This window comes from Mauremys mutica, chromosome 2 (genome assembly GCF_020497125.1).
Source record: "Mauremys mutica isolate MM-2020 ecotype Southern chromosome 2, ASM2049712v1, whole genome shotgun sequence".
Lineage (NCBI taxonomy): Eukaryota > Metazoa > Chordata > Testudines > Geoemydidae > Mauremys > Mauremys mutica.
In genome coordinates this window covers 52,041,642-52,069,160 of record NC_059073.1, presented here as the reverse complement: position 1 = coordinate 52,069,160, position 27,519 = coordinate 52,041,642, and the positions used below count along the sequence as shown (strand labels likewise).

The 27,519-nt window shown below is 42.3% G+C and overlaps 1 long non-coding RNA gene across 2 annotated transcripts in view; it reads right to left on the bottom strand.

The window, feature by feature from the left end:
* The window catches only part of LOC123364697, a 32,159-nt gene extending 6,557 nt beyond the window's left edge, over positions 1 to 25,602 (bottom strand). For both annotated transcript variants that reach the window (XR_006577234.1, XR_006577233.1), the window contains exons 1-5: positions 25,253 to 25,602; positions 15,117 to 15,218; positions 3,128 to 3,223; positions 822 to 976; positions 523 to 581 (exon numbers count right to left, since the gene is read on the bottom strand). This is a non-coding gene — a long non-coding RNA (uncharacterized LOC123364697). The remainder of the gene's footprint in view (positions 1 to 522; positions 582 to 821; positions 977 to 3,127; positions 3,224 to 15,116; positions 15,219 to 25,252) is intronic.
* Positions 25,603 to 27,519: the final 1,917 nt, after the last annotated feature.

The following is a 27,519-nucleotide window of genomic DNA, read 5'->3' as shown; positions in this document are numbered from 1 at the left end:
GAACCACAAGTTGGAGATCCTGAGGCAAATGCAGACCAGTGCATATGGTACATCATTACCAGTCTGATGTTAATGAAGTTTTAGAGCTTTAAATTTCACATCACAGTTGGTACTGATACACATTTTACTGTTATTGCCTTTCATTTGCCAAGTAAAGATAATTGATGGTTTTTACAGAGTGGCTTTATAGATTTGGAAGCATTCTATCTTTAACAATGATTTCTATTCTTTTCTGTGGCTGTGCTCTCATTTATGCAGATTTTTATATTATGTCAAATGATTTTCTAGTGGGCTTAAAATATAAATCAGCAAGGGGCAGATTCTGCTATGTTTACCCATGCTGAGCAGTAATTTACTCTTCAAATATCTTAAGTGACAGACGTGGTACTATCCATGGAGTAATAGTCTACTAGTCCTAAGGAAGAATGGGAAAGTCAGGCCCTAAGTGAGTTTTTCTTTTATTGTAAAATCATTCAGTATCTAATATATTACTGTATCACTCAGCTGAATATTTGTACTTACCCATCCAATCCCATTTTGAATAGTCAATGAGGTGAGAGGGCTTTAGTTTTTAATAAACCCTGTGTGGGGAGACAAATGGCTGATAAAATAAAATTGAAAAACAACAGCATAAGCAAGAATAATTAAAATTTTAAAAAAGGCAAAGATGAACAAAAACAAATTGAATATGCATTAATATGATGTATAAAATCAGAACAGGATTAAGTAATGAAAAATAACAAATGGGCAAGAACAATTATGAAGATTAAGAAACCAACCTAAAACAAACACCAAAAAAGTGACAGAATCAAGACATGTACCTGCCAGTCACCCTGATCACACTGCATGTGTGATATACATCCCTCCACTCCCACAATTGTCTGTTTTTTGTCTTTTTAGACACCAATCATGGAACAGCCTTCAGGGTCCTCTAGCACAGAACAACTAGCAGGATGTGGACCATAGGTTGTAATCCCTGTGGAGCAGATTGTATCTTATTATGACTTTGTACAAGGCCTGGCACAATGGTTGCTACCTCACTATAAATGTATTTTAACAAGACATGTTGATGATTCATATCTATCACCCATTTTCTTAATTTAAAATGCTGGAGATCAGTTTGGCTATGAAGCTTCTGTAAAGCATTAAATAGATCCAAATGACATCCACCCCTTCTTATAAATAAAAGGTTGATGACTGCTTGTATAGAGGAAGCAATGCATGTTTTGTAAGGTTACATGGTAAGGGGCAGAACCAATGATCATAGGGAAATAATCTCTAATGGTTACAGAACTAAAGCTCTACTAGCCAGTAGCCATCACTACCAACTCTATGCTGTGGGTGTTCTAAAGTACAGATTTTGAAGTATCCAGGTTAAAAATTAACGAAGTATTTTATCTTAGAAAATGATCTATGCCTATTTGGGATATTTGTGAGTGAATTCTGTGCTATTATGCTCATTAAACAGAGGGATTTAGTTAGGAGCAGGCACAGCATGCACAGGTTCTCTTCAAATGCTCAACATTGCTTTGCCAGACCTGCAACAATTCTATTATCCCAGTCTGCCAGTTGTGACAAATAATATTAATATTATGGTGGCTTAGATCTTGTCTTCATGTACAGCGCTGCAGTGGTGCAGCTGCATCACTTTGGTGAAGATGCTACTATGCCAACAGGACTGCTTCTCCTGTCAGCGTAGTTAATCCACCTCCCCGAGAGGCAGTAGCTATGTCGACAGGAGAACTTCTCCTGTCAACATAGTGCTGTCTACACCAGGGGTTAGGTCAGTATAACTACGTCATTCAGGAATGTGTTGAGTGATGTAGTTATACATATTTAAGTCTGTAGTGTAGACTTGGCCTTAATAATATAAACAAACAGGTAATAGAATGAGGCTACTAAACTCCTTATCACTTGGGTTCTGAGCTAAGATTTTAACTCTGCTCTGCCAGATATGAAAGACTAGTGTACTGACCTACTGTGCCATTATCCCTGAATCTTTGGCTGTTTTAGAATGACTTGCTACTAGGACAATTTACAGACTTGCAAAAAAAATATTTACTGGAAGCCTGCTAGGGAGGGAAGGGGTGAGCAGAGAAGAAGGAACTATGTTAGAGGGGAACCAAAAGCATTTACATTAATTTAGTTAGCAGTGGTCTTGCATCTCTCTGCTGTACACAAATGTGTTTTTTCATAAATTCTGCTAATCTCTGTAGATACCCCAAAGGGAAAACTTCAGTGTCTAAAAGTATAACTGGAAAATTACAACATACATCTAGAGGAGCTGTGCTTCAAATCAGCTAAAACAGAGGGTGAGGAAATCCCAGGCACATAGTGACCCAAAGCCATCACTACTGGAGGTTATTTGAAGGCTTATGTGAAATTAAGCTAGTGATCCCAGTCCATTTTCTGGTGATTAGGCATTTGCAAACCAGAACCACCTCTCCATGTGTCACTTGCATGTGTTGTCTCAGCAAAAAGGTCCAAGATTGGATGTATATGGAGACTGAGCTATCCTCCTACCCAACAAAATGCTCTTAGGAATGAGATGGTACAGTGGCAAAATGTCATGGGGAAGCCAGTACTGTTGCTATCAGTGCTATACATGTTCTGTTGCTAAACAGAGACTTCAGTCTGCATTACTGTCAATTCAACATGATTCAAAAGCAGAAATTCATTTTTAAATAATGACTGCATGACTGACTGTATTACAGACTTGCCTCAAATAGGGTGTGCTTTTTTGAAAATACTCAAGTGAATGAGAAGTAAAGGCAGGAGGCTAATCCAGGATCACTATCAATAGCCAATATCACAGGATGGTTCCTGCAAAATGAGGATGTTTCCAACAACTGAATTATCCAAAGCACCAACATTATCAGTAGGGGATAGAGGACACTAGGAAATTATTTCCTAATCTCTTAAAATGGTCATTTGGGTGGTCCTATTTTGTCAGCACCAGTTAACTGGTCACACTTAGGTCCCATGAAACCTGAAGCCAACCCTATTTGCAACATCTTGGGTAGGTCCCTATTCAGCTAAGACTCCTCATGACTAAGTCCTCTTATCTGTGTGTAGACTTGACATCCCATTGATCTTATTCTGCCTGCAACTACCTCCCGTACCTTACCTTTTGAGGCTTCGTGTCTTCTAATGACCTGTTTGGAGACAGAGCAGGTATGGATTTCAGTCTCTGCCCTGGGTCTGAATGGCAAATCAGAGCTTCCTGGAAGAGAAAGGTGGATGCAGCCACCACATTCTGTAATTTATATAGTACTAAGAACTTCACATTTATGATGCTTAGCTCAAAAGAGAGATGCAACAGTGATACTGATATAGGATACCAATGAATCAATAGGAGTTGCTATAAAAGCAACTGGAAATTGCTTAAGACAGCCACTGAAACTAAGTAAGCATGCATTAAGGACTCCTCCAAACATCCTTAGTGCTAAGATGGGGAGTTTGTGACTTGGTTCACGCCACAGATGGTTTTGGTGCTACAGCTAAAATTGAAAACTTGGGAATCCTTGGGAATCACAGCTTACTTCCATGATTAGCTTTCAGTGAAAAATTAGTTTCCCTGATGCTATAAGGGTAATTTGGGACTCTGGTAAATCAAGATTGCTGAGGGAAGGGATGTAACATCAGAACGAAGCAAACACACATGAGCAATTATCAGCTGGTATCAACACTGAATCTCTACAATAATGATTCTCTAGCTGATAATTTCTTGCCAGATATCTCAAGTGTAATTCCAAGCTCAGTATCATGGTCACTAAGACCCTTCTGCTTTCATATGATCTGACATTCCAATAGAAATCTACGTGTGAGAGTGCATAGACATGGAATGTTTTATGCTACAGGTTTTGCGCTCCTAATATGTGATTAAGCAATGGGAAATAGAATCCTCATTGTCTACATTGTGGGAACACAGTATTTTTCCTTTTGGCCAATTGACCATCAGACTGACTACCTCAGACTTTTTTCATTTATAAATGAAACCCTGTGTAAAACAATACATTAAACTGTTACATACATAAATTTTGTATTGAGACCCAAATCAGAACTACTCAAACACTACTGGCCTGACCAAACTTCCACTGAAAACAATGGGTAACTCACATTGACTTCAGTAGGAGGTGGATCGACCCTCAGTCTGATAGTTTTTGCCCTTAGATTTTGAGTTTAGACTCTTCCCTGAAACTTACACAGAACTGTATTTCTTTTCAGGCGTCGAAATTACATTTACACTCACTATTTAACTTATCCGTTGTTAAGGATTTGTTGATGTGGGTTTTTCCCCCCTCTCTGCATGGCTCTGATCAGTGAAAAAAACACTAGACTCACACATATGAGATATTATTGTATTAGTTGGTACCTCATATCTTTACTGAAAGCAATTTAGAAAATGACTCTGAAAAAAATTACCTATGAAGTATTAATTCTTGGGAAATCACAAAGATGCTGTCAAACATATTTCAGTAAGCAGTAAATGAACCCTGCCTGCACCATAAATCATTAATGTTTAATCACCAGCCAATGCCTCAATAAGCTCACTGGCATGGAAACTCTAAGATACTCAAAGGATAGTTCTAGCAAATCTGGCATGCATGGTTGGCTTGTGTGCTTAATTACTGTTTATGCATCGGCAGTATCTAAGCATTTGTATGTAATAAATAGAACACTGTCACAGTGTCCAGATGGTTTTGGATTCAAAGCCTAGGGAATATGTTTGAAGATTACAGGCCTGATTTACTAACAATTCACACCAGTTCAGTTGCTGAAAATCATGCTAATAGCATGTGTTTTAGGGATTGCATCAATGCAGAAATAAATGCACTATTAATGATTATTTTAAAAGTCATTTAATCCTCTATTTAGCCACCCTTCAGAGGACATGTAATGATTTTGTGGTTTAAGGAGAGTAGGGGGGCAAAGCAGCTGTATTTGTGCAGTGTCCAATTGATTCAAGGAGGAAAATATTGTCCCTGAGTTTATATAGTTATTTGTATTACCACAGTGCCTATATTGTCATATCACAGAGCTATTCCCAAATCACTGCAACTGACAAATATACAATGAGTAGATGTCTGGTAATAAGGTGCCACAATCCATGCTGTATTCAGTTTCAAATTCAGGATAAGATCCATCAAATCATTGACTCATTTGTGATAAGACACTTATAAGCCAAAGACTTCTGCCAGTAGAATCGGCTACAAATAGTTATAGATAGGCTTGGCATTGATTTGATTTTAATTTTTTTATATTTCAACAGATATTGCTGTTTATTTTTAAGCATTTTTTTATTTTTTAATCAATTTAATTTTCACAGTTGCAGGAAATTATGGGCAGGGATCAGACAAGGGGGATCAGATTACTTAATGGCAGCAGGTGTTTGAGGTTCAAAAATTTAAAGCTTTATAAGCATTAGAACACACATTGTCAACTTCACAAGTAAATATCCTTGAATCAAACTCTAAGATGTTCTCCAGCAGCATTTTTCTTACTTCGCCTATTATTATTAATGGAAATATTTTTTTCATTGGTTTGTGGGTGTACTGTGACATCAGCATTTCCTGTCATTAACCAATAAATATCTAATCCTTCCAAGCCTCATTAGACAGGGTGGCAGGTAAGTAATTTTCCTCGCTCTGGTGTTTTGTATGCACAAAGAGTCAAATATGTACTATACCAATATGCCTCCATGAGAGAGAGCGCACACATGCGAACACTCAGTCTATTACTCTAACATTCTGCTTCTGAACTGAATCACCAAATGGTAAAAGTCTCAGCATCTGGGAGTATAGACACCCCTACATTTAAAGTGCACAACATAGGAAACAGAATAACAAATCTCCTTTTACCCCCATCCCCACCTAAGAAGCATGTGTGTTTTGGACACAAAGCAATGACCAAGTATTTTACAAACATACAGTGGTTAAACTTAAATGGTCTGTACCAATATCACTAGAGTATTGCCTATTTTAATTATAGGGAATCTCTCACAAACAAGCAGCATCTATCAGAATGGAAGAGCTTTAAAAAAGTTATCACTGTAAAGTGAGCAATGAATGTCCAGCAGTGTGGTCATAAAAATGATAGCCATTTTGCTGAATCACCCTGCTGTGAAGCCCATTGTAACAATTATAGTCCATGAGAGAGACAAGGCGGGTGAGGCAGTATCTTTTATCAGACCAAGTTCTCTTGGTGAAAGAGGCAACAGAAGTTGGTCCAGTGAAAGATATTACCTCATCCACCTTGTCTGTCATATCCTGAGACCAACACTACAACAACAACACTGCAAACAATTATGGTATATAGCAATCACAGTATTTCTATAGTGGTCACTACAGTTCATTTTGTTTGGAAAGAGTTTGCCTGTTTGAGTGACATCCTATGTAGCCAAAATGAGGAAAAGCTCTGCAACTAATAATACCCCTGAAAATGAAATGAACTGTAAGTGTAACCACTGTGCTATAAATTCTGCAGATTAGGGAACCTGGGAATAAGCAATAAGAAGCAAGAATAATATATCACAAGAATTTTTTTCTTTTACTTGTAGCAAATGTAGATTTGTTTTAATTATTCATGATAGTACTTCATAGGTTACTAGTAAATGTAACATAGCATAGTTTGTAAAAAAAATCTTAGTACTATGAAACCCCACTACAGGACTCTGCTATAAAATCTTTGCTCAGAAGTGGGGAGAAACCAATGGTTTTCATATGGGAATTAAAGGCTATGAGGATTACTGATATACAAATTAGTGTGGGTCTAGTGTATTAGCAACCAAGCATGTCCTATGTGTTTAGGATTTTGGAGATCATTTAAAGACAGTCCGTACAGAGTAGCCATGGTTAAAGTAGGTTCTTCTTTTCCCAATATAAACATCTCCTACTGCTTGAAATCCTCATAATTCATTTCTACTTCACTCAAAATTTTGAATTTTAGGTGGTGGCCAGAAGAATTCCCCCCCCAACACCCCACCCCGCAAAATTAGAGGAGAATGAGAAAAAGCCTTTTTTGAGGTACAGTACCCAGAAAAAATGTGTTATGATGTTTTAAATGCTTGGGGACTTAGATGAGATTTATTGGAAATCTTGAATAATTTTGAGACTGAGTGAGTCACTTTGGGGAGTTATTCACTACTGAATTAGGGACATCAGAATGGTCAGCTGAGCTCAGACAGACTTTAACATGATGTAGAATGACCAGTGGTTACCAAAAACAAATTCTGTGTCCTGGCAAAGACAGGCTTCAAATTACAATTTAATTGCTAGGAATATTTGTTATGCTAGAACTGATTTTTTTCACCCACAATTAAATGGAAGGGGGGAATCACAGCACCTCCCCACACTTCATACCACCTGTCCTGCCCTACAGTCACCAGAGCTACTCTGTCAGTTACCTACTGTTGGTATATTCTTTCCTTGCCCTGTCAAAGGGGAAAATTACACTATAAATTTCCTGTGCAACCCTCTATCGTATCTGCTCTTGGTGTCAGTAGCTGTGCCATCAAAGGAAACTGTCCATACCACCTCCCAGCTACCTGCAGAAACTCAGAGGGGTCTACCTTTTCCTGAGGAAATAGTCTTCCTGAAAGAGATGCTTCCTCAAGGCATTTCTGATCATTAAAACTAATCCAGAAAATGAGCCTCCTCTTCATATCACATTTGAGAAGAAAAATAAATGTCCGTCCCCTACTTCCATACCTCAGAATCTGAGGAACCATGCTTCCTCCTCTTCCTAGAAGTAGCCATGTATCAAAAGCGGTCACCTTAGGGAGACTTGGAGATGAATACTGCTCTACTCTTCCTCCACTGGAGGAGTCACTAATCCCTCATCCTCGGGGGCTGTGTTGTGGTATTATTTGCCCTGCATAGCCAACACAAGTGGAAGCAGAATCTTTGCACCGACCCTTGGAGGTGATAAGTGGCAGAATCTTTACAAATACACTCATTTACCATGAACGCACACACACGTACACAACACAAGGGGCAGGTGGCAGAACTCTCACTCAGTTTGTACAGAAGCTTTTCCAAATTTAGAATTTTTTTTCTAAAAACTTTTCTCAAAAAAAAAAAAGCCCTCTCCTAAAGCAGGCATGAAAAGAACAGAAGGAAAGATGGAGTAGAGATATTGCTCCTGGGGTTGAGATTGTTTGAGTGCCTTATGTATGCATCTCCTTTGAAATGTTTGCATTTTTTTCTACTATGATTTTAACCTGTGAGCTGTGAGTCATAGATTTATAAATTCAGTGAAAGGAAAAAGCAGCAAAAGTGAGGAGTCCATTAAAAATCTAATACAATAAATTATTTTAATTTAAGATCCCACAGAAAGCATTTTCATTTAACTTGCAAAATTCCTGTACAACTTCATAAGAAAGTAACATTCCTTTATGAATCCCTGCCGTTAAGGGCAAAGAGGTTTCCAACTTAAATCTCCTGGCAGTCAGGACTGAAATAAGTTCCCCAAGTTAGAGCAAGTGCCCTGAGCTGAATGAGGTTCCCAGGCTGAAATAAACTACTGAAATAGAGTGAGCTTCTGGGCTACGCCAGGTTGAGGTGAACTCGTGAACTGAACTATATCAAAATCTCAGAGGGAAATCTTGGTACCATTGAAATCCATGGGAGTTTTGCCTAGATTTCTCCCCTCCAACTCCCCAAGATAGAGTAAGTTTCTCAAAGTTGGAGCAGATTCCTGACTAGACCAAGATCTCAAACTAAAGTAAATCCCTCAGGGTTGGGGTAGGCTTTATAGTTCTTTAACCCCACCCCTAATATGTTGTGACCAATCAACCCAAAATGGAGGCTCACACAGCTAGTAACACACAGTGCAGCCTCTCTTAACTCCAAGAAGGCTTCACTAATCCATTGCTCAGAGGTAAAAATGTCTAATTCTGTTATTTCAAGATAAGGCCAACTAGGAGGAAGAAAGAAGAAAGCACACCTGTAGACTCACTGCAACTAGGCTCTATTTCTCCAGTTCTCCTTGAGATTCATTTAATCATTTTAGTACAAGTAACTTGTATTACCAATTTAACCCTCACACAAACTTATTCCCTTCATGCTCCCTGAATTTAGGATTCTGATGGCTGTTTTTGACAGCTATACATTGCTGTAATATTATTTTACCCTTAAATTGCTGATACAGGCAAGTCTTATCATACGCGGGGGTTCCATTCTGCAGTTATCGCGTAAAGCGAAAACCGCGTATACTGAAAATTATATCCCCAAGCCCTTTAAATCCCACCCGCAGCTCCGCCATGGGGAGCCCAGAGGAGCCCTTTAAATGCCGCCCCGGCCCGGCCGCCGGAGCTGCAGGCGGGATTTAAAGGGCTCCACCGGGCTTCCCCCCCACGGTGGAGAGCCCGGAGGAGCCCTTTAAATCCCGCCCGCAGCTTTGGCAGCCGGGCTGGGGCTGGCATTTAAAGGGCCCGGAGCTGGCAAGGGCCCAGAGCTCCACAGTGGCTGGAGCCTCGGGCCCTTTAGTTCACCCCAGGGGCTACCAGCCACCTCTGCAGCTGGGATCCCCCTGGGTGATTTAAAGGCCCTGGGACTCCCAGCCACAGCTGGTGCCCCAGGACCTTTAAATCTTGAGGCCACGCCTCTTCCACTTGAGGCCACGCCTCCCCGGACTCCGGCTTTCAGCGTAAAGCTGAAATCACGCATGTTAAATGCACGTAAGTTGCGACAGACCTGTATGTACGTGACTGTAATTCCACCTTAAGGAAGTTCCTTTTCTGTGACTGAAAAATGATAGATATCAAATGCCTCTTTTGTAATTATATTGAGTTTTCGTCCAGATAGCTTAATATTTTACAAAAAGGTTTGGTGTAAGTTTTTAGCTCTATTTCACAAAGAGAGAAATTGTTGTACATAGAGGTTAAGATCCTGATTTGGCACATGCTTAAATTGCACATTGGCTTAAGTATTTGCATTCTGTACTAACTCTGATTGAGCTAGGACACTGGAAGTAGTAAAGAATCTTGTGGCACCTTATAGACTAACAGACGTATTGGAGCATGAGCTTTCGTGGGTGAATACCCACTTCGTCGGATGCATCCACGAAAGCTCATGCTCCAATACGTCTGTTAGTCTATAAGGTGCCACTGGACTCTTTGCTGCTTTTACACGGCTACCCCTCTGATACTTCACACTAGAAGTGTCGCTGTGGTGACAAACATGGGATTAGAACCCCCAAGCCACCAGATTTCTAGCCCACATGCTGGATTGCACATGAAAGGATTCAGTGCAACTGCAGCTAGCATTCTAGCCATGAGCACCCACAGACTGACTTGGTGGTGCCCTTCCAAGTGATTCCCTTCTACAGCCTGTGCTCCTCACTTCAAATTCCATGCAGTCTGATACATTCACAAGCCTCTGGTCCACTCGTGCCCAGCTCTTTTGAGCTATATTGGCTTTTATAGTGTCTCATCAGTGAATGGAGTAACTTAACATTTACACACTCTACATAAAACAACAAGCAATGTCTGTGTATGATGATGCAAGATGTATATGCTTAGGAAAATCCCTGAACATGTTTGCATTTCTGACTCTGTCTTGTATGTGTCAACATATACTCAACCATAAATATAATAAACACATTTTGCTTACCTGCTGTCAAAAATCTCATATGTTGTACAAGGGACCATTATAATATACTACATTACAAAGTTTACTGTAGACATTAATAATGGGGAATATTTATTATGTTTCATAGCAGACAGGGCCGGCTCCAGGCCCCAGCACGCCAAGCGCGTGCCTGCGGGAGGTCCACCGGAGCCGCCGGACCCGCGACCGGCAGAGCGCCCCCCACAGCATGCCGCCGTGCTTGGGGCGGCGAAATCACTAGAGCCACCCCTGATAGCAGAACATCTGAAATCACACCTTTATTTCTAAGAAGTAGAGGCCTCAATTCAACAATATATTTAAGCTTGTGCTTAGATCCATCCCTGTTCAGCAAAGCATTTAAGGATGTGCTTAACTTTAAGCAGGTCCTTGAATGTTTTGTTGAATCAGAGCCAGAATGATTATCATAGCCCGACATGCTCATCACTGTGTGAGACCCCAGTAAAACAGTGAAATCACTGATTCATTACTTCCTAGAATTTGATAAATGGATTATGCTATATGAAATATGTGCAGAGCTTGTTGTTGTAGCTATACATTATGATAAAAAGACAACATTAAATTTCAGAGGGTCTCATAGTTTTCTAGACGCCCATTCCTATCGTCTTTTCGCAGCAATGCCCGTTGAAATCAATTGGTACTATGTAATGACTGCAGGATTTGGCCCTAGATTTGTATCACTGCAAAATCAGACTTAAACCAGCTAATTAATTTATTCTTATTTGATGTTATTTAAATTCTTACCTGTGTGGCCAGATTCTACTTTTATTTACGCTAGTAGCCTCAGTAAATTCAAATCAGTTACTTCAGGTTTACTATGATGTAAATAGGAGCAGAATTTGCCTGTATAAACAGTATCTGTACACCTGATTTTCAAATAATGCCTTGATTTTTGCAGGCATGTTTTTGTGCCTGCAATTAATTGTACTCAAAAACTTATTCTTGTTCATTTCCAGTAGTTCACTGAACTGATGAAAATGGAGATCTGGCCTGAAAACAATTTATGTTGTATTTAATTAATTTTTAGATGTGTATGTTACTTGTATAGAGTTCTCTAACCAAAAGTCATTGCTAATTTTCCTCTAGCTGCATCTGTATTTACCATTTTATGTAAAACATTGTCTTGCCTAGAGCCAGGTGAACTGTGGGAAAAATGTAATCATGATTTGATCTGATCTTGCTCAGATGCTTTCTTTTAAAATTTGCTTTTCCACTGTCAGAGACCAATTTCTCTCTGCTTGAATGTTTGAAGAGGACCTTTTATTATGTGAATATAGGCATTTTTTTGGAAATGAAGAGTGTTTTGGATTAGATGTGCTTGCCCAAATATGCTTTTTCTGTATGTGTGTATCTGTATATTATAGCAGGAGCTGGTAGTGTCACTGATAATTAAGGCTGCCTGATATTTCACATTATAAGCCTCTATTTTCAGCTGATTATAGCTTTGCCAAAAACTAACCACTAGGCTGAAATTTCCCTTTCCAGGGGTCTGCTTCAAAACATTATTTTTAAGTTTCAACTAAAATAATTCAGCTGTTGGGGGAAGAGGGAGGAGAGATGTTGTTTTGCTCATGTTTAAAACAGCAACAACAGCAGCTCTAGAAACTCTTTCTTTGAGAAGCTCTAGCTGCTTTAGAGCAGAGTCTTGATCTTGGTAGGGAGGTTGTTCTTATGTCAGAGATGTGCTTTGTCCTGGCCCCACAAAAATCTGCAAAATTTGTCAGTTATGAGCCTTTGGGGGAAAAAAAATCAGCTTGCACATGCTCAGTAGAGGCTGTTAGAACTTTGCAGCTAAATTCTCTGAATGTGGTAATTGCACTAAACATGCTGTTTCCCAGGGCTGTAGGGGCCAAAAAAGGACTTTCCCTGCAATAGTTACATCCTTTGCTTCATCCTCACCATAACTGAGAGCAAGAAGACTATCTCCATGTGCTCTCAGTGCTCCCCTGCTGGCAACCAGGTAGCATGTAGGAGGAAGCCACCTTATTTTAATATACAAGAGGCAAGAGTCAGATCGGGGGGCAGGGGAATAGATTGAGAAAAGGAGACTGGGGGATCAGAGTGAAGGTTAGAACTGGAGGCTGGTGAGACAATGGGGTCGAGGGGAAACTGGGACTGGAGGGCATAGGGAAAATACTGGGACCAGGGAGCCTAGAGAGTCAGGTGGAGACTAGGAGATGGGGAGAAAAGGACTCAGTAAGGATGGAGGGAGGAGAAACTAGGACTGGCTGCTAAAGGGGACTGGGAAACAGTGGGAAAATGTATCCAGTGCAAAAGGGCCTAGAGGACACCCAAACTTTCCAATTACCAAGCATTCAGATAAATGGAAGTGCTATTTTGAGCTGTGTTCTAGCTACCAGCTAGAAGATAGTAAATGTCCAGGTACAGCTGGAGTGGTGTGCTGGAGTCACTCAGAGGCATTTCTTTACCTGGCTGGCTGCTGTTCTCACCATTCTAGGCTAGGAGACAATGAATAGCAGCACTCTGGGTGTCAGTCCCTGCCCCATCTGCCCTGTGGCTGTCTTGGGACTTACGATGCCTGTCCCAGGTTGTGGCTGGATGTGGCCAATCAGTGAAGGTTTTTATATTGGTGAGATCCTTGCTTCATTGGTCACTGGGAGTGGCTGTGTCCTGGACTGCCTAACTCTGATGGGAGAGGCGTTCTGACAGGAGATGGACACTAGTTACACAAGCTGTACTTTAAACTGGACACAATTCTGCAGTCGTGGAACCGCATTGTGAGTGGATCCATTGTTGCACTGGTGTAGCATGAATTAGACATGCTGGGGAAGGATATCACTGCTATATTCTGTCCTTGTGAATGTATTTTTTGTGATTTGTAAGAGTTACATGGTGGACACTGGATTCGTCTAACTAGGATTTTCGGATAGAGGGAATTCAGATAGTGTACAAAGGGGCTGAATTAAAGTTGCACAGGCAACCTTAATTCTGGCGCTTTTTAATTTTTGAGTACTTAATTTTCCAACCTTAATATTCTTTTAACATTGTTTTTGTGTGTAATATATGCAATTACGGAGTTACAGGGTGGGAATGTGGCACATGAAATTTAAATTTAAAGTTGGCTAGACAGCTAATACATTTTGTTTAGAGCTTTATCTTCCTTAGTCAGAGGGAACCTAACTATCCTTCAATCTGGGCTCAATGTATGAAGCCAAATAGGTTGGCCCAGGAAATTTTACATGCTTTTTGCATTCTATCTCCTTTGCATCTCGTCTTTAAGTGCTCCCACCTTCTCCCTGCAACATTCAACACACAATCTAATGAGGAAAAAGAAGAAAACCCATTTTATTTATGAGTAATAGCACTGCCTGAAGTCAAATATTGACTACTCTAAAGAGTACTTGCAATCAATTTTTAGTGGGGGAAAAAACCCAAATACCATTCACCGAACAAATCTCAGTAGCCAACAAACTTGAGGGGGGGGGGGGAAGAGGCCAACTCTTATAAATAAATTTGCAATTAATAGTTCAGCCAATTCCAACCTTTTCTGTAGGGGGATTTCCTCTGTTGGCCACAGTTTAAAAGGGTTCTTGTGAATATAAATTTTTACCCTGTAATTCCAATCATTTCCTGTAAGCACAGGCACCAAACAACAATAGTTAAAGATGCTACTAAAATACATTTGCTTCAGGGATCTGTCTGAGGCTGTCATTTTTTTACATTGTTATCTTACATTTTGATCAGGTGTATCAGAAGTCCAATGTATTCTTGTTTCCTTGTGACATTGTGCTTTGATAGCAAAGCAAAGCTGAGGAGATAGTTGCATAAGTGTTGTCAAGGGGAATTAATAGGAAAATATCTCACCGGCTTTACTCTGAATTTAACAAACAATTCTATTTAGCTGAAAAATAAAGATTTAACATTATTTTGGTAATAAAGAGGTATCATCATTTTCTAGTTAATGGTACCATACTAATACATCCAGAGAACAAATAGGTAGTACTATGTTCTCTAAACAACTAGTAAAATTTATTAAGAATTTACCTACATATATTGGGATTTATAAGACGTAAAAGGATATTTTTATACAAAAAGAACCAAAACCTGAGCATTTATCTCCTTTCACACTTTGTCCGGGATGATGTTACCTGGTGATAGTATCCAAATGGCTCTATAGTACAAAGGCTATAAATGCTGCCATAACAAAATTTATAGGATAATTCTAAGTCGTCATTCTGAATGCTAATTAAAGCAATTGTTAAACTGAAATGGTTGTGCCTGTTTATAGGAACTAAATCTTGGGATAGTACTGTATAAACATGTTAAGAACTGTTTTCCAAATAGATTCCCATGGCATTGCAGCCTACTAAGGAACTAGAAGCTAATAATAATTAGGAATAGTTTTTTCTTGCTTGTTTCTTCTATGGTTTCTTCTACATTGCTCTGAGATAGATATCACTTACTAGTAACCAATACTCCCTTTCCTTAGATAAGGAAACGGAGGCAGGGAGAATTGAAGTGACTTACCAAAGGCCTCCATCTGAGTCAATGGCAGAACTAGACTTCGATCTTCAGCTCATTACTCTAAACTCTATCTATGGTCCTCTGTAACATGCTGCTCCGGAACAGCTAAAGGTATGCAATGGGCAAAGGAGGGAATAGGAAGAGGGAGAAGATAAATATAGGGCCAGTAGTGGTTATAGTCTAAACCATGTATGAAAAGGCTTGCTGCTTCTTTTTAGTAGTGGAGTGAGATGAACTGAGAACAGGGCTGGCTCTAGATTTTTTGCTGCCCCAAGCAAAAAAAAATTTGGCTGCCCCCATCCCAGCCCTGGGCTCCGCCCTGCACCCCGCTGCTGCCCCAGCCCTGGGCTTCCCTCTCCCCCCCCACCAGTGCCCCACCACCCACACACCCCCTGCCACCCCAGCCCTGGGCTCTCCCCCACCAACCTGCACCCTCCTTCCGCCCTAGCCCTGGGTCACTGGTAACTTGCTCCCAGGGTGGGTCATTCAGCAGGAATTTTGGATGTGCACAGAACACAGACAGGATTGGTTCCCATATGGTTACAGAACTGCAGTAAAGTGGAACAATTTTCAGCTTGTGTGATTGGAGGATATCTGGATACATATTATAAGACTATCTTCCATAAATGGGGAAAAGTTGAAGGGCCTTTATTATTCTTTTGTTCCACTCTTTCTTTCTATGGGGAATTTGCCAATGCAATATCACTGTCTTCCTTTTAAACAAATAAAACTAAAAAAAATAGGGCAAGTTGAAAATAGCAATTCCAGTCCTAAAAGCCACTGGGAAGCATTTCTTGTTCAATTTTATCCTACTTTTTCTACAAATTACAGTGGATCAGTATATTTGATTTGAGAGAAATGAAGTAACAGCTGCCCAAATTGAGCTTGAGCACTCCTGAATTTTGAGGTGTTCAAATCTGGAAGGCAGTTGCTAGATTCCCTTTCTGAATATTAGCTAAATCTGGAAAGGAAAAGTCAATTTCTGCTTCCATGGCTCAGAAGTGGAAATCCTCCTACATGCCTGGTACTGTATCTAAAGCTGCCCAGGTCCAGTAGAGCCTCCCCAGGCTTACTTTTCATTTTAAATTCTAGTGGGAGCCACATACCTCCTTTGCTAGGCTTCAGATAGAGAGGGACACTGTCCATTTAATACACCCAATTCCTTCTTTGGGGACTGCAAGGTGAGGTCACACCAGTATCCCTAATCCAGGCTGGGGATGTCTTCTGAAGGGGATATCTGGGCCAAAGCCTTCTACTCCTTGGGCACGCTTGTACCCCATTCCCAGTGCCACCCCGCTCTAACAGAGAGCTCTCCATTCACAGCAAGCTGCAGCATGAGGTTTCAGCTAACATACTCCCTCTCCCTCCCTTTCCTGTTGATAGTGGCCAAGAGAATGCTGGGAAATGTAGTTCTTTCCCTGCTCCAGAGCTGGCTCTATACGCAGGGAGCAAACCAAGAAACTATAGCTCCCAGGGCCCCTGTTGGTTCTCAGCTCCCAGGCTGGATCCCTGCCGGCTGCCACCCCTGCAAATGGGCTGCCCCAAGCAGCTGCTTGCTTTGCTGGTGCCTAGAGCTGCCCCTGACTAAGAAAGATGTTGAGGGAGAGCAAGTTGCACATTCTAAAGCCTACCATAACAAAAGTGCAATCACCTGCCAATCTTAAAACACAATGGTCAGTCATGGTATCAGAGCACAGGCACCGATCAGGCTAGAGGTTCTTTGAGGACCAAATTGTGACACATTTTACAGACCCACACATTGCTTTCCTGCGCTGGTTACCCGCATTGCTGGTCACAGTGTAGTGAGGAGAGCAGCCACCACTCCCCTTCCACCCACCTGGGCTTTCTGAGATCAAGGAGTTGGTGAAGCCTTCATTGTCCTATCAGAGTATGCCAGCTGTCACAGCTAAGCTAGCATCCAGGAGGAAGTAAGATATAGCAGATATAGGGCTGGCAGAATTTACTTCCTCCCCAAAGCAAGGAAGAATCAGGAAGCAAAGTGTGATTTATGAGAGTCACAGTTTGATGCCTGTTTGGTTCCTAGCATACCATAGCTATGCACTGCCCTTTGTGAGGAGAGATTTCAAAGACTGGGACGTTAGTGCTTAGAAAAGAGACGGCTAAGGGCAGGATATGCTAGAAGCCTATAAAATCATGAATGGTGTGGAGAATGTGAATAAGGAAGTGTTATTTACTCCTTCGCATAACACAAGAACCGGGGTCACACAATGAAATTAATAAGCAGCAGGATTAAAACAAACAAAAGGAAGTATTTCTTCACACGACACTCAGTCAACCTATGGAACTTGTTGCTAGGGGATGTTGTGAAGGCCAAAAGTATAACTGGGTACAAAAAAGAATTAGCTAAGTTCATGGGGGAATAGGGCCATTAACAGCTATTAGCCAAGATGGTCAGGGATGCAACCCCATGCTTGGGGTGTCCCTAGTCTTTGAGTGCCAGAAGATGAGTGGAAAAGAGGGAATGGACTCAATGATTGCCTGTTTTATTCGTTCCCTCTTAAGCACCTGGCATTGGCCACTGTCAGAAGACAGGATACTGGGATAGATGGCCCTTTGGTCTGACCCAGTATGGCCATTCTTAAGTACTTAGGGCTCATAGTATCTCTCTGATTTACCCCTGAGTAAGTCTCTGATATCAACAGGTCCTACACCCTGGAGGCTTTAAAACTCAACTGTGACAACATATATTAATTTAGCAAAAACAACGAGGAGTCTTTGTGGCACCTTAGAGACTAACAAATGTATTTGGACAAATAAATTCGTTAGTCTTTAAGGTGCAACAAGGACTCTTCGTTTTTGCTAAATTAATATGACTAACATGGCTACCACTCTGAAATATAATTAATTTGAAACTCTATATGAAGAAACAGGGCAGAAGTAGCATGATCATGGTTGCTCAAACTGGTGGTAAACAAAAATGCTGCCTTAGTGTGAAGAAGATGCAAGGAACAGATTCCCACCCAAGATTGTAAGATTATAATAATAAAGACTTAAGGTTATGAAGGCATATATGTTGCTGATATGAAGATGTTGCAGATAAGGAAGGGGTCTGACTGTGCAACTGAAAAACAAGAATATTTGATTACATCTGTCAGGCTTTTGATGGAAAAGGCCTTATTAAAAGTGATTTATTATAATTTATGCGGTACAAAAAAGCATGCTAGACAACTTTACAGCCACATTTTAAAAGGCATCATCCGTACCCTGAAGAATTTACAGTCTACTTTTTCCATAGATTTTAAGGCCAGAAGAGACATAATGATCATATGTCTGACTTCCTATATAACACAGACCTTAGAACCTCACCCAGTAAATTTCACCACAATCCCATAAATTCTGTTTGAGCTATAGCATATCTTTCAGAGACGTATCTGTTCTTGATTCAAAGACTTCCAGTGATGTAGAATTCATCGTGTCTCTAAATAAGTTGTTTAAATGATTAATTACCCTCACTGTTAAAAGTTTTGTTTTACTTCTACTCTGAATTTGTCAAGTTGCAGCTTCCAGGCACTGGATCTCATTATGCCTTTTTCTGCTGGATTAAAAAGTAATTCTACTATTAGAAAACTCTCACAAAAGTACTTGTAGACTATGATGAAGTCATCTCCGAACCATCTCTTCAATAAACTAAATAGATTGATTTTCTTAAGTATCTAAAGGCATGTTTTCCAAATCTTGAATCCTTACTGTAGCTTTTTTAAACTATTCCCAATTTCTGAGATAGTTGAGTTTCAGAGGTATCAGAGGGGTAGCCGTGTTAGTCTGGATCTGTAAAAGCAGCAAAGAATCCTGTGGCACCTTATAGACTAACAGACGTTTTGCAGCATGAGCTTTCGTGGGTGAATACCCACTTTGTCGGATGCAAGTAGTGGAAATTTCCAGGGGCAGGTATATATATGCAAGCAAGAAGCAAGCTAGAGATAACGAGGTTAGTTCAATCAGGGAGGATGAGGCCCTGTTCTAGCAGTTGAGGTGTGAAAACCAAGGGAGGAGAAACTGGTTCTGTAGTTGGCAAGAGGGTAGCTGAACCTTGCAAGCAAAGTTGTTCCAGCATCTCTGTGTAAGAGCAGCTGTTGCCAGTTAAGCCATTTAAGTGGGGGAGGAAGGAGCCACAAATGGGGCTATAAAGGCTTGTCAGAGGACAAGAAGAGAGGAGTTATTAGGATAGGCTATGGCTGGGGAGAAGTGGAGCTAACTCCTGTGATAGATCCCTGGAGCAAGGTGCCAGGTACCAAGGAAGATTGCCCTGGAGCGGCAGTTCCAGAAGAGTAACAGAGCTGGCTGAATGAGGACTGGCTGAAAAAAGAGCTGGTTGGGACTGGGAAGGTGCAAGAAGCAGGATTACCCCTGGGAGAGGAAGCTGTGAAACCCTGGGACAAAAGGTGAGCTGAAGGACTGATTTTTCTTTAATTTGCTTGTGTTTGGATAATAAACCTATTTAAAGGGATATTGGGGGTGGCAGTGTATGCTTGGAAGCTGTCACACATGGTGGAAAATGTGGACATTATAATCAGTCTCTGACACTAGTGGGGAGTGAGCTGGATCCCAGGGGTCCAGAGAAAATAAAAATGAACTCCTAATATTGACTGACTAGTATCTTGTTTAGGTGGTTAAAAGGGAAAAATGGAAGAGGTGATCTGCCTTTTGGTACTGAGGTAGCAGCAGCAGACAGCTACGTTGCAACAGGAACAGCAGCAGTAGCAGACCTAGGCTACGCTTGCACAATGCATAGAGATCCTTCAGAAACAGTAGGAGGTACAATCCAGTGCTTGCAAGAGATCCATTCCAACAAGAATGGCTACAAAAGCAGTTGGGACACCAGGTAACTCGTGATGGGAGCTTGGGCTGGTTGTTCCCAGGCCTGGCAAAGCTGGGATCAAAAGATAAGGCCTTTCTGTGGATGTTTGAGAGACTGATGAGTGCTGTGAGATGGGAAGAATCAAAGAATCATAGAATATCAGGGTTCAAAGTGACCTCAGAATTGACCTGCGTGGCCTGTGTAGCATGGTTCCTGGCAGGCAGGGCTCAAGCAGCTTACCAAGCAGTAAGCGGCAAACAGGCTAGCTCCTCTCCAGTGGTGAAGGCTGCAATCCTGAACCAGTTTGGACTGACTCCAGAGCCATATAGACATCGATTTCCAGTAGAACTCTTTCCACAAAGAGCATGACCATGGATGGTGGCTCAGAATATACAGGACCTTGTGTCTCAGAGGCTTTGCCCCACGGCCAGCTCGATAGAGAGACTCATGGACCAAATTGTCCTGGAGCAGTTCCTAAACATTCTATCCATGGGAGCCCAGAGCTGGTTAAGGTGCTTTGAGCCATCCTCAGTAAGGGAAGGTAGAGGCCTCTTCCCCTGCGGCCTCCCTCCACCCACCACTCATGCTTTTTTGCCACTTCCCTCACAGCCCACCCCCACCTGCTGCTTATGCCTCTTCACCCCCTGAGAGGCAGGGAGGCGTGGGCAGGGGGGACCCTCAGGGGAGAGGGGTAGGGGAACGTGGGGGGAACTGGGGGGCATGAGGGCCCCTTGCAGGAGGGGAGCCGAGCAGGAGTGGGACCTGAGCCACAAGCTCAGGAAGGTGCATTAGGGACCCAAACGGAGCCTCATATACAACAGGGTACCACAGGGATGCAGACTGAGCCTCAAAACACAAGGTACTGTGCGGATCCTGAAGGGAGCTCAGCAATAAGCCAAAGTCCAGAGAAGAGGCATGGGGTGGCCTTGGTCCATTGCAAGTTTGGAGACAGAACACTGGTTTTATGGCTCTCACCCTGGTGAATGAAGAGCCTGAAGGACAATTAGAGGCAGCAGAACATGAGTTACGGGCTCTCAGGCAAGAGAGAGAACAACTGACGACACACCATCAATTCACTCAGGAAGAAAGAGGTTGCCTGCTCCTCATAGTCAGTGAATTTGAGAACGAATTAAAGACTCTGGGCACAGAGACCTCGAAGCCTCTGTGTGAAGGAACCTCAAAGTCCCAGAGAAGAAGATGAAGTTCTGTATTGGCTGTGCCATGATAAGGAACTGGAAGCCACACTACATAGGACCCAGGGTGGCATGGACTAGGGACTTGTCCCCTTAAAGACTGTCTTAAGGACTGTAAGTGGCAGGGGGTATGACCCAGATTGAGCCTTCAAGGTCAATAGAAGAGGTTGGTGGTGGGGGAACATACCTGTGACAGAAGCCGGGTTGTTTTTTTCTGAAATGGGGGAGGTATATAACAGGGTAGCTGACTCCTGCAAGCAGAGTTGGTCCACCTCCTTGTATCAGAGCAGCTGTAGCCAGTGAAGCCCATCAAAGAGGGCTGGATTGTGCCTGGATCTATAAAGACCTGGCAGAGAACAGGAAGAAGAGGAGTTATTAGGATAGGTTGTGGTTGGGGACGAAACTACAGAGGAGTGGAGCTAACTCCTATGATGAGTGCCTGAAGCAAGGCACCAGGTGCCCAGGAAGATTGCCCTTGGAGCTGCTATTCCACCGGAAGGACTGAGAAATGTCTGAGAAGTCATCTGGTTGGGACTGGAAAGCTGCAAGAGGCAGGATTACCAGACACCCCTGGAGTGGAGGCCGTGAAACCTTAAGACAAAGAGTAAGTTGAGGGACTGTTTGTTTGCTTTCTATTTGTTTGTGTTTGGACAGTAAACCAACTTAAGAAGACTGGGTGTGGCAGTGTATGTTTGGAAGCTGGAGAGAAGCCCTGCCATGTCAGAATGAGGTTTAAAGATGCATCTGTATAATTCTAAGAGGAAGTTGAAATTCTATATAGAGCTGGAGAAAAATCATCTGAAAGAACATAAAAGTAAGGTGAGGTATGATCTGATCAGTCAATGCAGTTAAGTATATTGCCAGAAATCAAAAAGGGTACATTGAATGAGGTTGTGAAAAATTTTATTGGACTGTTTTGTAATTATGATAACTGATTACTTACAGTAGCATGTACATAACCTTTAAGACAGTGGCTTTTAATGTATTGAAATAAATAAATATAAGCGAGTATTATGTCATACTCTAGAGGTTGGAAAATATTTATGAGCTGAAGAAATAGCTAAGGCATACATCATGGAAATTTTATAGAAAAATGACACTTTCAAGGACAAGATAACTAACTATGGATTCTTCAACTGCTAATGGATGGTTTATACAGTGTGTAATGACAAGAGGTTATACAGATGACCACAAATGAAATTAAAGAAGCCTATCAGAACAAGCAGCAAAAGAATAATATATCAGAGTCAAAATATATTAGCCCTTATTCACACTGGCAGTTACTGTAAATTCAGTGGGATTATTTGTAAAGATAGAGACTACAGAATGAGGTCCAAAAATTACTTACGTAGGGAAAAGGATGGAGGGTTTTTTCTTAATATACCAGAATTATAGAAAATGGGAAAGAAGAGTTATAATACAGGATGGGCCTGAACCACAATGTTCAGATCTGGAGCTGCATATTCCCAATACTTGGTGATGTTTTGATCCTATCTGAAATCCTCGTATGGAAGATTCTTTATAAAATAGACACACACTCCACTGGCTTAGTCTGATGTCCTAAAAGCAAAGATTTCCTAGAGCAGTTGACTGAGATGCTGTGAAACTTGGTGCTGATCTTCCCAAGATTTATTGTCTTAGGAGGCCTCAACAACTATGTTGACAGTGCCTTTGATACAATGGCCCCAAATTGTCTTTCTGCACTTTAACACCCTCTGTTTCCCATAAGTGATTGACCTGAACACATGGTCAATCACTATACATATAGAGAATACCAACACCACCTCTCTCCTGGACTAATCACCTCCTTCAGACTGAGATCAGAACCCTCCTTGTTTCCAGGCTAGAAGCAATCGGAATGGCTCAGACCTGGAAGTTCATGGAATCAGTTAAATTCCAAAACATCCTGTTAAGTTGCACCAGCGCACCAGAAGGCCATGGAATTAAAATATAAAGTGAATCACTAAGACCTCTGTAACAATAGCTTTCAACAGTCTAGTACTAAAACATCTTTGATGTTCTCTGATTACCTGTGAGAGAAGTGGGAAGCAAGAAAAACTGAGCATTGGTAGTGGAAAACAAGAGTAGACTCAGGCTCTGGGGTGAGAAAGTCTTGAGAGCCTATGCACTAGTCATCAAATAAACATCACCTCTCCTCCACTGTGTCAGCAGCTAAATGATACCCATCTAAACATTTCTGGACCATGAATCTTTGTTTATGTCCAATGCCTTCACGCAACTCCATAAGTCAGCATTTCCCATTATGAAGAACTATAAGTTTGCTTCTCAAAGAAATTCACCCACATCCAAGATGGCTTCTAGGAAACCAGACACATCAATTGGTGACAAGCCCAGTAACATTCTTTCTTTCCTCTGAATTGAGCCCATTCAAAGCTCTTCAGGCAATGCAGAAAACCTGTGTCATCACTTGGAGCTCTGATCCGTTCCTTTATTTGCCCTTGGAAGAATTGTGTGTCTACCCTTCCATTCCTGAGCTAGCTAACTGACAAAGTCACCAAAGATTTCTTCCAATTCTGTTTACTTACTGCCAGTTTCCTGGACCCCCTCCCAATCAAGCTTCAGACTAAGACATGGAGATTATGCTGGTGGCACTGAACGATGATCTCCTCTTGGCCATAGAAAAAAGTGTTTAACCATGGGATCCTGCTGTCTTTCCTCAGACATAGCAGGGTGGGCAGGATTAATCTGAAACTGCTTCAGTCATTCCTCTTTGACTCCCACTGGCCACGGCTGCCATCCCAGGCCAATGGAGGTGGCGGGAAGCCACGGCCAGCACATCCCTCGCCAGTGCTGCTTTCCGCCGCCCCCATTGGCCTGGGACTGTAAACCACGGCCAGTGGGAGCTGCGATTGGCGGAACCTGCCGACACGGCAGGTAAACAATCTGGCCCAGCTTGCCAGGGTACTTACCCTGGCAAGCTAGGTGCCACAGGTTGCCAACCCCTGATATAAAGCCATAAAATGAGGCTGTGAAACAGCACAGGAAGAAGTGTCAGCAGTATGCAGCCCACACCCAGTTCTACATCACCTTCGCATCATATGCAAACAGCACCATCTCCTAGCTATAGGAGGCTGATTTAGCAACTTTAGGAGGAGAAGCTGGCTGAAGATTAATCCTTGAAAAGTTAAGATATTCTTGGGGAGAGGGAGCACCTCAAAGAACTCTCCACTTCGATAACATCAGTCTGTGGACCCTTAAAAAGTTCTACTATTTTTTCTCTACTTCTCACTGCTTCTGGATAGCCACATGGTCATAACCACACAAAAAAAAGTCCTTCTCCATCTATTGCTGGCAAGTAGACTGTGCCCTCACCTGTTTGAGTTGGAGTTAAGTTTAAAAAAATGCATGGATCGCTGTAACTACAGTCTTGATCCAGTGACCATAAAAGAGCTGCAGTTGGTTTAATACAACAGCCTGCCCGCTCAGCATTAGAAACCACACCAGGTCAGAGCTCCATGCCTTACAGGCCATCTGTTGAAAACCAGTTTTGAATTCTTGAATTCAGTCTCTCCTATCAAAGCCCTTGTAATCGGTTGGTCGGGGCTCGACTCTCCAGCGGACAGGAGGGGAGCCGCACTGACTCACTTCTGTTCGCCTGCTAGCCTTTAGGAGTCACGGGGAACGACGTTAGGTCGCCGGGCCCTCTGGTGCTGGGGCTAGGCAAAGAGCAGTACAAATAGGCCCAGGCCCTCTGGAGCAGGGGCTGGGCAAACAACAGTTCAGATAGGCCCAGGCCCTCTGGAGCAGGGGCTGGGCAAACAGTAGTTCAAATAGGCCCAGGCCCTAGATCAGGGCGGGGCAGCAAACAATAGCTCAGGGGGCGCAGATCCTCACAGCAGGAGCTGAGCAGCCACAGGCAAGTGCAGGCTTCTAGGCCTCAGCGCTGAGGTGAGGGGGGAGACTGCCACCCGTGAGTGGGGTGGCAGGGGGGGACACAGGCCCACCCACTCCACTGTTTCCCAGCCCGGGGCCCTAGCAGCGGCGTGGATCCGCTGCAGTCAGTGGGGATCCTGGCCGCAACACACTGACATGGGCACATCAGTGCCCTTAGCCGGACAGGGGTCGGCTACCCCCGGGCTACACTCCATCTCCCCCTCAGGGCCTACCTCGTCCGTCGTAGCCGGTTCCGGCCAGTCTGTTTGCATCGGCTCCGGCGGAGGGCTTGGCAGCAGGTCCGGCAGCTCCTCCGGGAAGTTGGGCCAGGGCTGTTCGGGCGGCTCCTCCGGGTAACAGCAAGGCCGAGGGGGCTCCTCGTCGTAGCAGGCGCTCAGCAAGCCTGGGGGCTCCTCCCAGTACCGGCTCCGGGGAGGTTCCGGTGGCTCCTCCTCGTAACGGGCGCGGGGGAGCTCCGGCCAGGCAGGGCAGCTACCTGGGGCCGAGGAGGGCTCCCACCCTGGAGCTCCCGCAGGCACGTCTGCTCTCGGCGGTGGCTGGCTCCTGACTGAGCTTGGGCGCGCTCCTTTTCTACTTCCTGCCCCGCCCCTTGACTTCCGGGGGGCGGGACTGGGGTTGGAAGTTCCGCCCACTGCGGTGTTGGCAGGGCAGCTCCCTCTGCTGGGGAGGGGAGCCACACCGACTCACTACAGCCCTGTATACAGTTAGAACAAAGTTCCATGGACTTCCCTATCCTTCATGATCATGACATCCCACAACACCTCTTTTTAGCAATGAGCTTGCAAAATGCAAGAAGCAGGCTTAGGTGTACAGGACAGAGCTTTTTCAAGGATGTGCCCATGAAACTGGAACATGCGTCCAGTAGTGATGAGGATGGTCATGAACCACAGTGTTGTCAGAACAAAATACAAACTCTCTTTGAATTGTTCCCACAGTAGCAAAACCAACCCAAAAAAAAATCTAGTCCCTGGAGATGGAAATGTATCTGTACATACACAATTAATAATTTTGGGAGGTATTTTAATACCATAGCATGGATTCTGAAAAAGACACAGTGAAGCTCATAGTGTTGGTTTGGCCTTTTCTAGCATTGAGAGCCAGTCACAAAGTTCAGATCCAAATTTTTCAACAGTTGAAAGTTGTTCAGATCTGGCATTTTAGTTTGGGGTCCTCTCTATTAAGAAGGTATCTCAGCTTTTACATTTCTTCTAATCAGTGATTCAAATACCAAAAAGATACAGAAGTTGTAGCATTCACCCATTTTATTTTGCATTATTTCTTTTTAACTAACTGTGGCAGCTGTGCTGTACATGATGTTAGGTGGGAAATGTAATATGAGAGAAAAGAAAATGTTCCAGAATTACAAAGATTCTTGTGATATTACATAAGCATGAAACGTTCATGCTTTTCTTCAGAAAGCTGAATATGTCCTCCTCTAATCTGATACAGAAGTTCTCAAGTCATATGAGCATTCAAGAAGACTTCCTCATAAAGTTATTTATTTTCTTCTGTAGCACCTCTCTGAGCGATTTCTCAGAATATGAACTGATAATACTGATCACCAAAATTAGTTTTTTAATAAATCTCTTGATTTACATCCAGTTTTAATACTTTTCCTGTTTTTAGGCAGTAGGACCCATGGGCTTCAGCACTTTTTCAGGAAAAAAATCACATCACTTGTATTTAGTAGACCTGGTTGGTTCCCATTCTGCAAGAGCTTTTAAGATATCAAAAAAATTTCCTGTGCTGAATGAGGACAAAGTCAAAATCTTGAAAAATTTCACAAATCAATAATCGGGGGCAAAAAAGGATCAAGTCAAATGAAACATTTCAATAATAATAATTGTTTTGATTTCAATTTCTTACCATATATTAACTAAAAATTCAATTAAAGTCATGTTAAACTGAAAAATGAAACTTTTCATTTCAAAAATGTTGAAGCAGCCCATTTCAAAACTTTGTTTTTCAGTAATGTTTAAAATGGTGATATTAGTCAAAACCAACTTTCTTATTAACACTCTTAGCTTTGACAAATCAACATTTTCAGACAAACACTTTAGAATATTTGCCACCAGACTTAAACATTTTGGTCACAAATGTTTCCTTTATTGCTGTGCTTCCCTATTACATAAGTCAAATGAACGGATATCGAGACACTGTTCTATTCTATTTCTCTTTTTAAAATCTATCAAAAGCCTAAGTTCCAGATGTATTTTCTTTCTTTTCTTTTTTTTTTTTAATAAAATTTACCTTTTTTAAGAACAGGATTTGAACTTTTGAGTCCTAAGAGATTTGTGCATATGCTATTTGAACAGCTGGTGGCAACAGCTAACTTCCTTTGTTTTCTTTCTCAGCTCTTCCCTGGGGGGGGGGGGTGAAAGGGCTTGAGGGTACCCCATGGAAAGGAATTCCGAAATGCATCTTCCTGGGTTCCAAAAAGGGGGTTGCGTTTGGGTGGTGGTAGCGTTTACCAAGTCAA